Genomic DNA, 14,305 nt, shown 5'->3' on the forward strand with positions numbered 1-14,305 from the left:
GTACAAATTGAAGCCAAAGGCAGTTGCATGCAAAGGACATGGAAGGAGAGATTCCAAGGTGGTGACTAGAGGGAGGAAGCAGAAAGTGTGTTTCCTAAAGTAAAATCTTAGAGAGACACTGGAGATACACCTTGCAGGAAAAACCACCAAGAAGAGGCAAAACTCTGACACCTCCACACCCCCAGCCCACACATAGCATCCCCACTCTACATTAAACAGAGAAACCAGAAGGGCTCCTGTGCCTCCAGATGCCAGCTCCTAGACTGGGAGAAGCAGACCACAAGGTGAGCTAAGCAGTATGCAGTACTCCCACAAACAACCCGGGGCCAGATCAGCATAGCCCCCTGGACAGACTGACCCCCACCCAGGGAAAAAAGAGAAAAAACCAAACTGAATAACAGGCAGCTGAAAAAAAAAAAGACACGTAGCAAAGAGGGCCTCATGGAATGGTAAATAAACAAGCCGGCCAGAGGAGGAGGTGGTAGCGCCACCTCCCCTTGTGTGCTCGGAGAGGGGAAGGTTTCCAATGGCGGCTGAAGTGTGGCACACTCCACCACAGAGTGGGGGAGGGGCACATCCCCTCATGAACTCTAAATAAAAAGAATGCAATTGCAAAAGGCGGGTAGGGCTGTATACTGGAGAACTCTAAATAAATAAAGCCTGTGGGGCTAGGTGAGTGTAAATCTCATTCCTGAGTTCTGCAATAAATAAAGCCTGCAGCAGCAGATGGCTGAAAGTAGGTGGCAGGTGAGCCACAGCCTCAGATAGACATTCACAAAGCTGTCTCCAGACTCTTTGTTTTTTCCCACTTCCTTTGATGAGACAATGACAGAACTAGGACAGGATTATGAAGGACTAAGTGAAACTGTATTGCATTTGAACTTGGGATATTTTTTGTTTGTTTGTTCTTGTTTTTTCCCCTTTGATGAGACAATGACAGAACTACTTCACAGGCACCAATACCAGAACTAGAGGCTGAAGGACAAACACCAAAATTATTAACTGAAACTTTATTCCATTTGAACTTGGGATTTTTTTTTAATTCTCTTTGTCTCTCTAATGCCTGTTTAGCTTACTGTTGATTAGTACACTATCTCTCCCTGTTTATTTCTTTGTCTTGGTTTTGTGTGTGTGTGTGTGTGTGTGTGTGTGTGTGTGTGTGTGTGTGTGTTTGTTTATTTGGTTTGGTTTTTTTCCCTTTTTCTTTACCTTCTTTGCTTTCCCTCTTCTCTCAACCTTCCACTCCAGGTATCACCATTGTTATTATTGCAAGCTGCACAATACTGAATTACACACAGTACAGGGACAGTAACAATAGCAAGGGAAATGATGGGAAGATGGAAAAAAAGGGAAGCCATTTTTCCCCCAATAATAAATTAGTACAGGAACCAGAGGGAAATGAAGAAAACAGATTCTTAGATCCAGACTGTAACAAAATGAAGATAAACTATGCCAAAGACCCAATGAAGCCCACAAGAACAACCAGAAAGAAGAAATCCTGAAAGTAATCAATGAGAATTTTATAGAGATCATACTGGATATAGTCAACCAAAATGTACAGGAAACACTCAAGAAATTCCAAGACAACAAAAATAGAGAAATTGAGAAAGAACAAGAACAAATAAACTATAGTAGCACTGTATAAACACCAAAGTGAAACAAAGAACATGATAAATAAAAAGATAAATGAACTCAGGGTGAAAACAGACAATATTAAAGAGGAAGTGACTCAGGATATGGAAAGCCTCAGAAAAAAGAATGAAACAGAAATGCAAAACAAAATGGAAGGCCAATCAAGCAGACTAGAACAAGCAGAAGACAGAATCTCAGAACTCAAAGATGAAATGGTAATTACAGGTAAAACCAAACAACTATTAGTTAAACAACTCAACACATGTCAAAAGAAAATGCAAGAACTTACTGACTCCATCAAAAGACCAAACAGGAAAATCATGGGCATTGAAGAAGGAGAAGAGGTACAAGAAGAAGGAATGCATAATATATTCAAAAAAATAATAACAGAAAAATTCCAAATTCTGGAAAAATATGCCCACATAGGTACAGGAAGCCTCCAGAACTCCAAACAGAACTGACAAAAATAGAACTATCCCACGACATGTTATCATTAAAAAAACAGGTACAGAGAATAGAGAAAGAATATTGAAGGCTGTAAGAGAAAAAACAAATAACATACAATGGTAAACCCATCAAAATTACAGCAGATTTCTCAACAGAAATATTAAGAGCAAGAACAGCTTGGGGTGAGGTCTTCCAACCATTGAATGAAAATAACTTCAACCCTAGGATACTCTACCCAGCAAAACTGTATTCAAAATAGATGGAGCAACAAAAGTCTTCCATGATAAGCAGAAACTAAAACAATATATGACCACTAAGCCCCCACTACAAAAGATACTTCAAGGGATTCTGTATGCAGAAAGTGAAACACAACATAACCACGAAAGGGCAGGCAATACCAAACTACAGGAAAAGAAAAAGCAAGAAAGTGGAGAGTAACATTGATTTAGCTATACACAATCAAACTCTCAAACAACTAAGACAACTAAATGACAGGAATCAACATGTACATATCAATACTAACACAATGTTAATGGACTTAATTCCCCCATCAAAAGGCAACGTTTGGCAAACTGAATTAAAAAGGAAGATCCAACAATGTGTTGCTTACAGTAGACCCATCTCATTGATAGAAATAAGCATAGGCTTAGGATGAGAGGCTGGAAGATTTACCAAGCCAATGGCCCTGAAAACAGGCAGGAGTAGCAATACTTATCTCTGACATAGTAGACTTCAAGCCTACATTGATTAAACAAAATAAAGAAGGACATTCTATACTAATAAAAGGGGAAATAGACCAAAAGGAAATAACAATTATCAACCTATATGCACCCAATATCAATGCACCCAATTTCATCAAACATACCCTGAAGAACCTAAAAGCATATATTAATTCCAACACAGTGGTCGTGGGAGACTTTAACACCCCACTATCATCAATAGATAGGTCATCCAAACAAAAAATCAATAAAGAAATCCTAGATCTGAAACATACCATAAATCAAATGGACATATTTGATGTCTACAGAACATTTCATTCAACTTCTGCACAATATACATTCTTCTCAGCAGCCCACAGAACCTTTTCCAAAATACATCATATCCTAGGGCACAAAGCAAGCCTCAGCAAACATAAGAAAACAGAAGTTATACCATGCATTCTATCTGATCACAATGCACTAAAACTAGAGCTCAACAACAAAAATAAAGACAAAAAACATGCAAACAGCTGGATACTGAATAACTCAGTGCTTAATGATCAATGGGTCATTGATGAAATAAAAGAGGAAATTAAAAGGCTGCTGGAAGTCAATGAAAATTAAAACACAACTTACCACAACCTATTGACCCAGAAAAGGCAGTCCTGACAGGAAAGTTTATAGCCATGAATGCATATATTAAAAAGACTAAAAGATCTCAAATCAATGACCTAATGATACATCTCAAACTCCTAGAAAAACAAGAACAAGCAAATAGGAGAGAAATAATAAAAATAAGAGCTGAAATCAATGAAATAGAACCAAAAAAACCATACAAAGAATTAATTAAACAAAAAGGTGGTTCTTTGAAAACAATAAACAAGATCGATAGACCCCTGGAAACCTGACTAAAATAAGGAGCAAAAATACGCAAATTAGTAAAATCAGGAATGCAAAAGGGGAGATAACACCAAACACCATGGAAGTCCAAGAAATCATCAGAGACTACTTTGACATCCTATATTCAAGTAAATTTGAAAATCTTTAAGAAATGGACAGATTTCTAGATACTTATGAACATCCAAAACTGAATCAAGAGGACATTAATCACATGAATATATCTATAACACAAAATGAAATTGAAGCAGCAAAAAGCATCTCCCAAAAAAGAAAAGTCTAAGTCATGATGGATTCTCTGCTGAATTCTATCAGACCTTTAAAGAAGAACTAATACCAGCTCTCCTTAAACTGTTCCATGACATAGAAAGGCAAGGAACCCTGCCTAACTCATTTTATGAAGCCAGTATAACACTTATCCTCAAACCAGGCAATGACACCTCCAAAAAGGAGAACTATAGGCCAATCTCCTTAATGAACATTGATGCAAAAATCCTCAACAAAATAATGGCAAACTGAATCCCACATCACATCAAAAAGATCATTGACCATGACCAAGTAGGCTTATCCCAGGGATGCAAAGATGGTTCAAAATACAAAAATCAATAAATGTAATAAACTACATTAACAGAAGCAAAGACAAAAACCACTCGATCATCTCAATAGCTGCAGAAAAAGCCTTTGATAAGATCCAACACCATTTCATGATAAAAGCTCTAAGAAAACTAGGAATAGAAGGAAAGTACCTCAACATTATAAAAGCTATATATGACAAACCTACAGCCAGCATTATACATAATGGTGAAAAACTGAATCCATTCCCTCTAAAATCAGGAATGAGACAAGGATGCTCACTATCTCCACTCCTATTCAACATAGTACTGGAATTTCTAGCCAGAGCAATTAGGCAAGAAGAAGGAATAAAAGGAATACAAATAGGTAAAGAAACTGTCAAAATATCCCTATTTGCAGATGACATGATCCTATACCTTAAAGACCCAAAAAAACTCTACTCAGAAGCTTCTAGACATCATCAATAGCTATAGCAAGGTAGCAGGATATAAAATCAACATAGAAAAATCATTTGTATTTCTATACACTAATAATGAACAAACGGAGAAAGAATATATGAAAACAACCCCATTTACAATAGCCTCAAAAAAAATCAAACACCTAGGTGTAAACTTAACAAAGGCTGTGAATGACCTCTACAAGAAAAGCTATAAACTTCTGAGGAAAGAGATTGAGGAAGACTATAGAAAGTGGAGAGATCTCCCATGCTCATGGATTGGTAGAATCAACATAGTAAAAATGTCTGTACTCCCAAAAGCAATCTATATGTTTAATGCAATTCCCATCAAAATCCCATGACATTCATTAAAGAGATTGAGAAATCTACTGTGAAATTTATATGGAAACACAAGAGGCCACAAATAGTCAAGGCAATACTCAGTAAAAAGAACAATGCTAGAGGTATCACAATACCTGACTTCAAACTATATTACAAAGCAATAGCAATCAAAACAGCATGGTACTGGCACAAAAGCAGACATGAAGACCAGTGGAACAGAATAGAGGATCCGGATATGAAGCCACACAACTATAACCAACTTATTTTTGACAAAGGTGCTAAAAATATATGATGGAGGAAAGACAGCCTCTTCAACAAAAATTGCTGGGAAAACTGGTTAGCAGTCTGCAAAAAACTGAAACTTGATCCATGTTTATCACCCTATACCAATATTAACTCAAAATGGATCAAGGGTCTTAATATCAAACTCTAAAGTTGGTACAGGAAAGAGTAGGAAATACTTTGGAACTAATAGGTATAGGAAAGGACTTTCTCAATGGAACCCCAGCAGCTCAGCAACTAAGAGATAGCATAGATAAATGGTACTTCATAAAACTAAAAAGCTTCTCCTCAACAAAAGAAAAGGTCTTTCAAGTGAAGAGACCACCCACAGAGTGGGAGAAAATATTTGCCAGCTACACATCAGACAAAGGACTGATAACCAGAATATATAGGGAACTCAAAAAACTAAATTCTCCCAAAATTAATGAACCAATAAAGAAATGGGCAAGTGAACTAAACAGAACTTTCTCAAAAGAAGAAATTCAAATGGCCAAAAAACACATGAAAAAATGCTCACCATCTCTAGCCATAAAGGAAATGCAAATTAAAACCACAAAAGATTCCACCTCACCCCTGTTAGAATAGCCATCATTAGCATCACCACTAACAACAGGTGTTGGGGAGGATGTGGGGAAAAAGGAACCCTTTTACACTGCTGGTGGGAATGCAAACTAGTACAACCGCTCTGGAAAAAAAAATTGGAGGCTTCTTAAAAATCTAAACATAGATCTACCATATGATCCAGCAATACAACTCCTGCGGATATACCCAAAAGAATGTGACACAGGTTACTCCAGAGGCACTTGCACACCCATGTTTATTGCAGCCAGCACTATTCACAATAGCCAAGATATGGAAACAGCCAAGATGCCCCACTACTGACAAATGGATTAAGAAAATGTGGTATTTATACACAGTGGAATTTTATGCAGCCATGAAGTGGAATGAAATCTTATCATTTGCAAGTAAATGGATAGAACTGGAGGACATCATTCCGAGTGAGGTTAGCCTGGCCCAAAAGACCAAAAATCATATGTTCTCCCTCATATGCAGACATTAGATCAAGGCAAACACACAAAGGGATTGGAGTTTGATCACAGGATAAAGCAAGAGCACACAAGGGAGGTGTGAGGATAGGTAAGACACCCAAAAAACTAGATGCATTTGTTGCCTGCAATGCAGATACTTTAAAGCGACAGAGGACAATAAGAGAAGGGGACCAAGAACTAGAGAAAAGGTTAATTCAAGTAGAATTAATTGAGAAGGTAATACACATGTACAGGAAAGCAATGTGAGTCAACTCTCTGTATAGCTATCCTTATCTCAACTAGCAAAAACCATTGTTCCTTCCTATTATTGCTATACTCTCTCTTCAACAAAATTAGAGATAAGGGCAAAATAGTTTCTGCCTGGTAGTGAGGGGATGGGAGGGTGGGGGAAGGGTAAGGGAGGGGGTGAAAAATGACCCAAACATTGTATGCAGGTATGCATAAAGAAAAAGAAAAAAAAAAAGGACATGGAAGGAGCTAGTCAGAACTTCTGACATTCTGTGAATGGGTGGTAGGGTAGGGGTTCTTTTGTCATGTCCTGAAGGAGTATTGATGATATCCATAAGGAAGGCTGAAGGAGGATGCTGCAGGGTAAGCTAGGAAAGGATATGGGGAATGAGGGGCAACTTAGACATAGGATGAAGAGTGGAGCAGAGGGAATCTCCAAAAACCTTTTGTCAGTGCTTTCTATCAGGGACTTTTGTCAGTGCTTTCCAAGGGTCCAGAAAGAGACACTAACATGAAGTAACATCGTGCAGTTGTGCCATGACATTGGGTGGAAGGGAGTAGAAAGATGGTCCCTTCCTAGCAGCTTGGAAGAATGACTCTAAAAGGTAGACAGACTTTGTAAAACTCCTTTGGTGCCTGCTCTTGACAAATAGATTCTAACAGGTATTAGGTAGTACCAGTAGAGTGACTTGTTTGCCATTTTGTTGGAATTTAGAGTGGCTAACCTATTAGATTGTCTTATTTGCCATTTGCTCCTCCCACATTATTAAGGAAAACATGTGATGAAATCATAGCTAATAATGGAGGGTGGACATGTTTTCTTTGGGTGAGCATCAATTAGATAGGATATGATTGTTTGCTTAACACTGTCCCCAGTTCTTTTAAACACTGTTGCCTATGCTCACTGGAAGTAGGCAGTTGAGGAGTTATCAGTTTTGCAACTGACACCATGGAGACCCAAAATGACTCTAGTATTTCCAAAGCTATGGGGAAAATGAATGCTGAAGCCAGATGAGAACCAAGGACCCTAAACCCCATGTTGATAAGATTTCTCATTGACATGAACTGCCTAGTATTGCTTTAGCCAGAATCTTTTCCCCAACAAATAATTTCCATGCTTTCTCACTCTTTTCACAAACACAGAAGGAAAATATAGATCACTTGAAAGACAGGGTCACTTGGTACTAACAGGAACAGGTTTTGAATAATTTCTCCATCCCCATCATTATCAGTAGGATGTATTTTCTTTCTTTCCTGTTCATTCCCATTCTTACACTTGAGCATCAACCTTTTCAGTTTACAGAGTACTACTGAGCCTAGCTTAATACTGTACATTGTAAAAGGTCTAGAATAATTTTATCCTTCAAAGAAAAATATAATCACAGACAATATTTCTTTGCATTTAAGGCACAGCTTGTCACATCTAGATCAAGAAGCACTAGCAGAAATTATTTATATATCTTATCTGGGTTCTGCAAAAAAATTAGACATTGTTTTAAAACATCATTGAGTTTGCTTTTTTTGTGGTGGAGGGTTGTCATTTATGCAATTGTCAGGTCTAGCAATCAAGTTGTTCATGTCTGAGTGTACACACTGTAGAATGAACACTTTTTGGGTATTGTAAGAATGCAAGATTTAGAAATATGGTATAACAGAGATGATTTGCACTTCTATTTAATTTCTCTATTTCAAGAGAATTTGTTATTTAAAAAGGAAGACTGTAGTGCAATCTATTTTATCCTATTTTTTGTGGTAGCCTTCCCTTGTACAATGTTTTTTTAAAATTCATTTATTCACAAGTGCATACATTGTTTGGGCCATTTCTTCCCCCTGCCCCCTGCCTCCTCCTTGTGTCCCCACACCCCCTCTCACTTCTAGGCAGAACCTGTTCTGGCCTTATCTCTAATTTTGTTAAAGAGAAAATACAAGCAATAATAAGAAAGACAAAGCATTTTTGATAGTTGAGATAAGGATAGCTATACAGAGAGACTCCTAGCATTGCTTCCATTTACAAATGTGTTATGACCCAAGTTGATTCATCTCTAACTGATCTTTAGACTGGTTCCTGATCCCCTTCTCGTGATGCCCTCTGTCACTTTAAGGTTGCTGTATTAGCTCCTCTACAGTGGGGATATCAAACATCTTCATATTTTGGGTTTCCTACCTATCCCCATACCTCCCGTAAGTGCTCTCCCCTTATCATGTGACCCAAGTACAACCACATTGCTGTTTTTGCCTTAAATCTAAAGTCCACATATGAGGGAGAACATACGATTTTTGGTCTTTTGAGCCTGGCTAACCTCCCTCAGAATGGATGTTCTTCAGCTCCATCCATTTACTTGTGAATGATAAGATTTTATTCTTGTTCTTGGCTGACTAAAATTCCATTGTTTATAAATACATTTTCTTAATCCATTCGTCAGTAGTGGGGCATCTTGGCTGTTTCCATAACTTGGCTATTGTGATTAGTGCTGCAATGAACATGGGTGTGCAGGTGCCTCTGGAGTAACCTGTGTCACATTCCTTTGGGTATATCCCCAGGAGTGGGATTGATGGATTATATGGCAGATCTATGTTTAGAATTTTAAGAAGCCTCCAATTTTTTTTTCCAGATTGGTTGCACTAGCTTGCATTCCCTCCAGCAGTGTATGAGGGTTCCTTTTCCCCCACATCCTCCCCAACACCTGTTGTTAGTGGTGTTTTTGATGATGGCTACTCTAACAGGAGTGAAGTGGAATCTTCATCTGGCTCTGATTTGCATTCCCTTTCTGGCTGTGATAAAGGAAGGAGATGGTGAGCATTTTTATCATGTGTTTTTTGGCCATTTGAATTTCTTCTTTTGTGAAAGTTCCGTTTAGAACTTTTTAAACAGAAAGTTCTTTATTGCTTCATTGATTTTGAGAGAGTTGTTTTTTTAAGTTCCCTGTATATTCTGGTTATCAGTCATTTGACTGATGTATAGCTGGCAAATATTTTCTCCCATTCTGTGGGTGGCCTCTTCAGTTTAGAGATCACTTCCTTTGTTGTGCAGAAGCTTTTTAGTTTTATGAGGTCCCATTTGCCCATCATTTCTCTTAGTTGCTGAGCTGCTGGGGTTCTGTTGAGGAAGTCTTTGCCTATACCTATTACTTCCAGAGTGTTTCCTGCTCTTTCCTGTATTAACTTCAGAGTTTTGGGTCTCATATTAGGTCCTTGATCCATTTTGAGTTGATACTAGTACAGGGTGATGAACATAGGTCTAGTTTCAGGATTTTGCAGATGGATAACCATTTTTCCCAACAACATTTGTTGAACAGGCTGTCTTTTCCCCACCATACATTTTTGGTGCCTTTGTCAAAAACAAGGTGGGCATAGCTGTGTGGATTCGTATCTGGATCCTCTATTCTGTTCCACTAGTCTTCATGTCTGTTCTTGTGCCAGTACCATGCTGTTTTTATTGCTATTGCTTTGTCATATATTTGAAGTTGGGTATCGTGATACCTCCAGCATTGTTCTTTTTGCTGAGTATAGCCTTGGATATTCGTGGTCTCTTGTGTTTCCAAATGAACTTTAGGGTAGATTTTTCAATCTCTGTGATTAATGTCATTGGGATTTTGATGGGAATTGCATTAAACAAGTAGATTGCTTTTGAGAGTATAGCCATTTTTACTATGTTGATTCTATCAATCCATGAGCATGGGAGATCTCCCCACCTTCTGTAGTCTTCCTCAATCTCTTTCTTCAGAGGTTTATAGTTCTCTTTGTAGAGGTCATTCACATCCTTTGTTAAGTTTACTCATAGGTATTTCATTTTTTTTGAGGCTATTGTAAATGGAATTGTTTCCAGATATTCTTTCTCAGTTTGTTCATTATTGGTGTATAGAAAAGCTAAGGATTTTTGTAAGTTGATTTTGTATCCTGCCACTTTGCTGAAGCTGTTCATGGTGTCTAGGAGTTTTTGGGTAGAATTTTTTGGGTCTTTAAAGTATACGATCATATCGTCTGCAAATCAGGATATTTTGACAGTTTCTTTACCTATTTGTATTCCTTTTAATTCTTCTTCTTGCCTAATTGCTCTGGCTAGGAATTCCAGTACTATGTTGAATAGGAGTGGGGATAGTGGGCACCCTTGTCTTGTTCCTGATTTTAGGGGAAACTGTTTCAGTTTTTCACCATTAAGTATGATATTGGCTGTACGTTTGTCATATATAGCCTTATAATGTTGAGGTACTTTCCTTCTATTCCTAGTTTTCTTAGAGCTTTTATCATGAAGTGGTGTTAGATCATGTCAAAGGCTTTTTCTCATCCACTGAGATGATCAAGAGGTTTTTTGCCTTTGCTTCTATTAATGTGCTGTATTACATTTATAGATTCCCATATGTTGAACCATGCCTGCATCCCTGGGATGAAGCCTACTTGGTCCTGGTGAATGATCTTTCTGATGTGATATTGGATTCAGTTTGCCATTATTTTATTGAGGATTTTTACATGAATGTTCATTAAGGAGATTGGCCTATAGTTCTCCTTTTTGGAGTTATCTTTGTCTGGTTTGTTGATGAGAATTATACTGGCTTCATAAAATGAGTTAGGCAGTGTTCCTTCCCTTTCTATTTCATGGAATAGTTTAAGGAGGGCTGGTATTTGTTCTTCTTTAAAGGTCTGATAGAATTCAGCAGAGAATCCATCAGGACTTAGACTTTTCTTTTTTGGGCAATGCTTTGTTGCTGCTTCAATTTCATTTTGTGTTATAGATCTATTCAGGTGATTAATGTCCTCTTGGTTCAATTTTGAATGGTCATAAGTATCTAAAAATCTGTCCATTTCTTAAAGATTTTCAAATTTATTAGAATATAGGTTGTCAAAGTAGTCTCTGATGATTTCCTGGATTTCCGTGGTGTTTATTATTATCTCCCCTTTTGCATTTCTGATTTTACTGATTTGGGTTTTTTCTCTCCTCATTTTAGTCAGGTTTGAAAGGGGTCTGTCGATCTTATTTATTTTTTCAAAGAACCAACATTTTTTTCATTGATTCTTTGCTTTTTTGTTTGTTGTTTCTATTTTATTGACTTCACCACTTATTTTTATTATTTCTCCCCTTCTGGTTGTTTTGGGATTTGCTTGTTCTTGTTTTTCTAGGAGTCTGAGATGAAGCATTAGGTCATTGATTTGAGATCTTTCTGACCTTTTAATGCATGCACTCAGGGCTATAAACTCTCAAGACTGCCTTTGCTGTGTCCCCTAGGTCCTGGTAGGTCATGTTTTCATTTTCATTGACTTCCAGAAAACTTTTAATTTCCTCTTTTATTTCATTAATGACACATTGATCATTGAGCAATGTGTTGTTCAGCTTCCAACTGTTTGCATGATTTTTACTGTTTTTTTGGTTGCTGAGTTCTAGTTTTAATGCATTGTGACCAGATAGAATGCTTGGGATTATTTGTATTTTCTTATATTTACTGAGGCTTGCTTTGTGCCCTAAGATATGATCACTCTTGGAGAAGGTTCCATGGGCTGCTGAGAAGAATGTACATTGTACAGAAGTTGGATGAAATATTCTGTAGACATCAGCTAGGTCCATTTGATCTATGGTGTGATTTAGATCTAGGATTTCTTTATTGATTTTTTGTTTGGATGACCTTGCTATTGGTGATAGGGGGGTATTTAAGTCTCCCACTACCATGTATGGGAGTCTATATAAGCTTTTAGATCCTTCAGACTATGTTTGATGAAATTGGGTTCACTGACATTGGGTGCATATAGGTTGATAATTGTTATTTCCTTTTGGTGTATGTCCCCTTTTATTAATATGGAGTGTCCTTCTCATTTGATCAATGTAGGTTTGAAGTCTCCCTTGTCCAAGATAAGCATTGCTACTCCTGCCTGCTTTCAGGGACCATTGACTTGGTAAATCTTCTTCCAGCCTTTCACCTTAAGCCAGTGTTTGTTTCTGTCAATGAATGAGGCTCCTGTAAGCAACAGATTGTTGGATCTTCCTTTTTAATCCACTTTGCCAAATGGTGTCTTTTGATGGGGGAATTAAGTCCATTAACATTCAGTGTTAGTATTGATAGGTATGTGGTGATTCCTGTCATTTAGTTGTCTTAGTTGTTGGAGGGTTTGATTATGTGTAGCTGAATCAATGTTACTCTCTATTCTCTTGCCTTTTCTTCTCCTGTGGTTTGGTACTGCCTTTCCTTTCATGGTTTTATTTGCTTTCACTTTCTGTGTGCAGAATTCCTTGAAGAATCTTTTGTAGTGGTGGCTTGGTGGTCATATATTGTTTTAGTTTCTGCTTATTGTGGAAGACCTTATTGCTCCATCTATTTTGAATGACAGTTTTCCTGGGTAGAGTATCCTAGGTTTGAAGTTATGTTCACTCAGTGGCCAGAAGACCTCACCCTAAGCTCTTCTTGCTTTTAATGTTTCTGTTGAGAAGTCTGCTGTGATTTTGATGGGTTTACCTTTGTATGTCATTTGTTTTTTTCTCTCTTATAGCCCTCAATATTTGTTCTCTGTACCTGTTGTTTTAATGATAATATGTTGTGGGGTAGTTTCATTTTGGTCAAGTCTGTTTGGTGTCCTGTAGGCTTCCTGTACCTGAATGGGTGTAGTTTTCTCTAGATTTGGGAAAATTTATGTTATTATTTTGTTGAATATATTATGCTTGCACCTCTTCTCCTTTAATGCCCATGATTCTCAGGTTTGGTCTTTTGATGGAGTAGGTGAGTTCTTACATATTCCTTTCAAAGGTCTTGTGTTGTTTGAGTAATAGCTCTTCAGTTTTTCCTTTAATTTCCATTTCATCTTCAAGTTCTGAGATTCTGTCTTCTTGTTCCAGTCTGCTGGAGTGGCCTTCCATTGTGTTTTGTGTTTCTGTTTCATTCTTTTTTCTGAGGTCTTCCAGGTCACTTCCTCATTAATATTGTTAATTTTTGTCCTTAATTCATTTCTCTCTCTACTTATGGTGTTCTCTGTTTCAATTTGGTATATATTTAAGGCTCCTATGAGTTCATTTATTTGTTTTTGTTGTCTTGGAATTTCTTGAATGCCTCCTGTACACTTTGGTTGACCTTGTCTAGTAACATCACCATGAAATTCTCAGTGATTTCTTCTTTCAGGGTGTTCCTGTGGGCTTCATTGTGTTCCTTGGGATAGTTTATCATTGTTTTATGGGAGTCTGGAACTGGGTATCCATTTTCTTCATTTCCCTCTGAATCTTGTATTGTTCCACTTGGTGCTGTTTCTGTCCCTGGTTTGTGTGTAATTTAGTATTAGCTAGCTAATGAAACCAAGAAAGAAAATGAAAAAAAGAAAAAGAAAAAAAATAGAGAACCAAAGCTATCAAGAGGGATAGATGGTGGACAAACAGTGAAGAAGACAAAAAAAAACCCTTAGAGACTTTTTTTTTAAAACTCCAGGTTCAAGAACAAAAGAATTTCAGTCTTAGTAGCTCTGGTGTCACTCCTTCAGTGTCCAGTCTTGATGGTGGTATTTAAGCAGAATCTCTGTTTGAGTCTCACCAGGTTGTTGTGGAGACTAGCCAGTTTTTTCTTTTTCTTGTCTTTCAGCAGCAGCTGCTTAGTCAGCTCCTTCCTCAGTGAGGTGTGGATTCTCCTCAGGTTCTGGGGAACAGCTCTGTGGCCACTAGCCATCCTGCTATGGCATTAGGTTCTTGCTGTGTTGGTTTATTGGGGGCCTGTTACTTTGCCTCATGCCCTTTCTCTGGGGCAAGGTCAGAGATC

The sequence above is a fragment of the Castor canadensis genome, chromosome 13 (assembly GCF_047511655.1).
Source record: "Castor canadensis chromosome 13, mCasCan1.hap1v2, whole genome shotgun sequence".
NCBI lineage: Eukaryota > Metazoa > Chordata > Mammalia > Rodentia > Castoridae > Castor > Castor canadensis.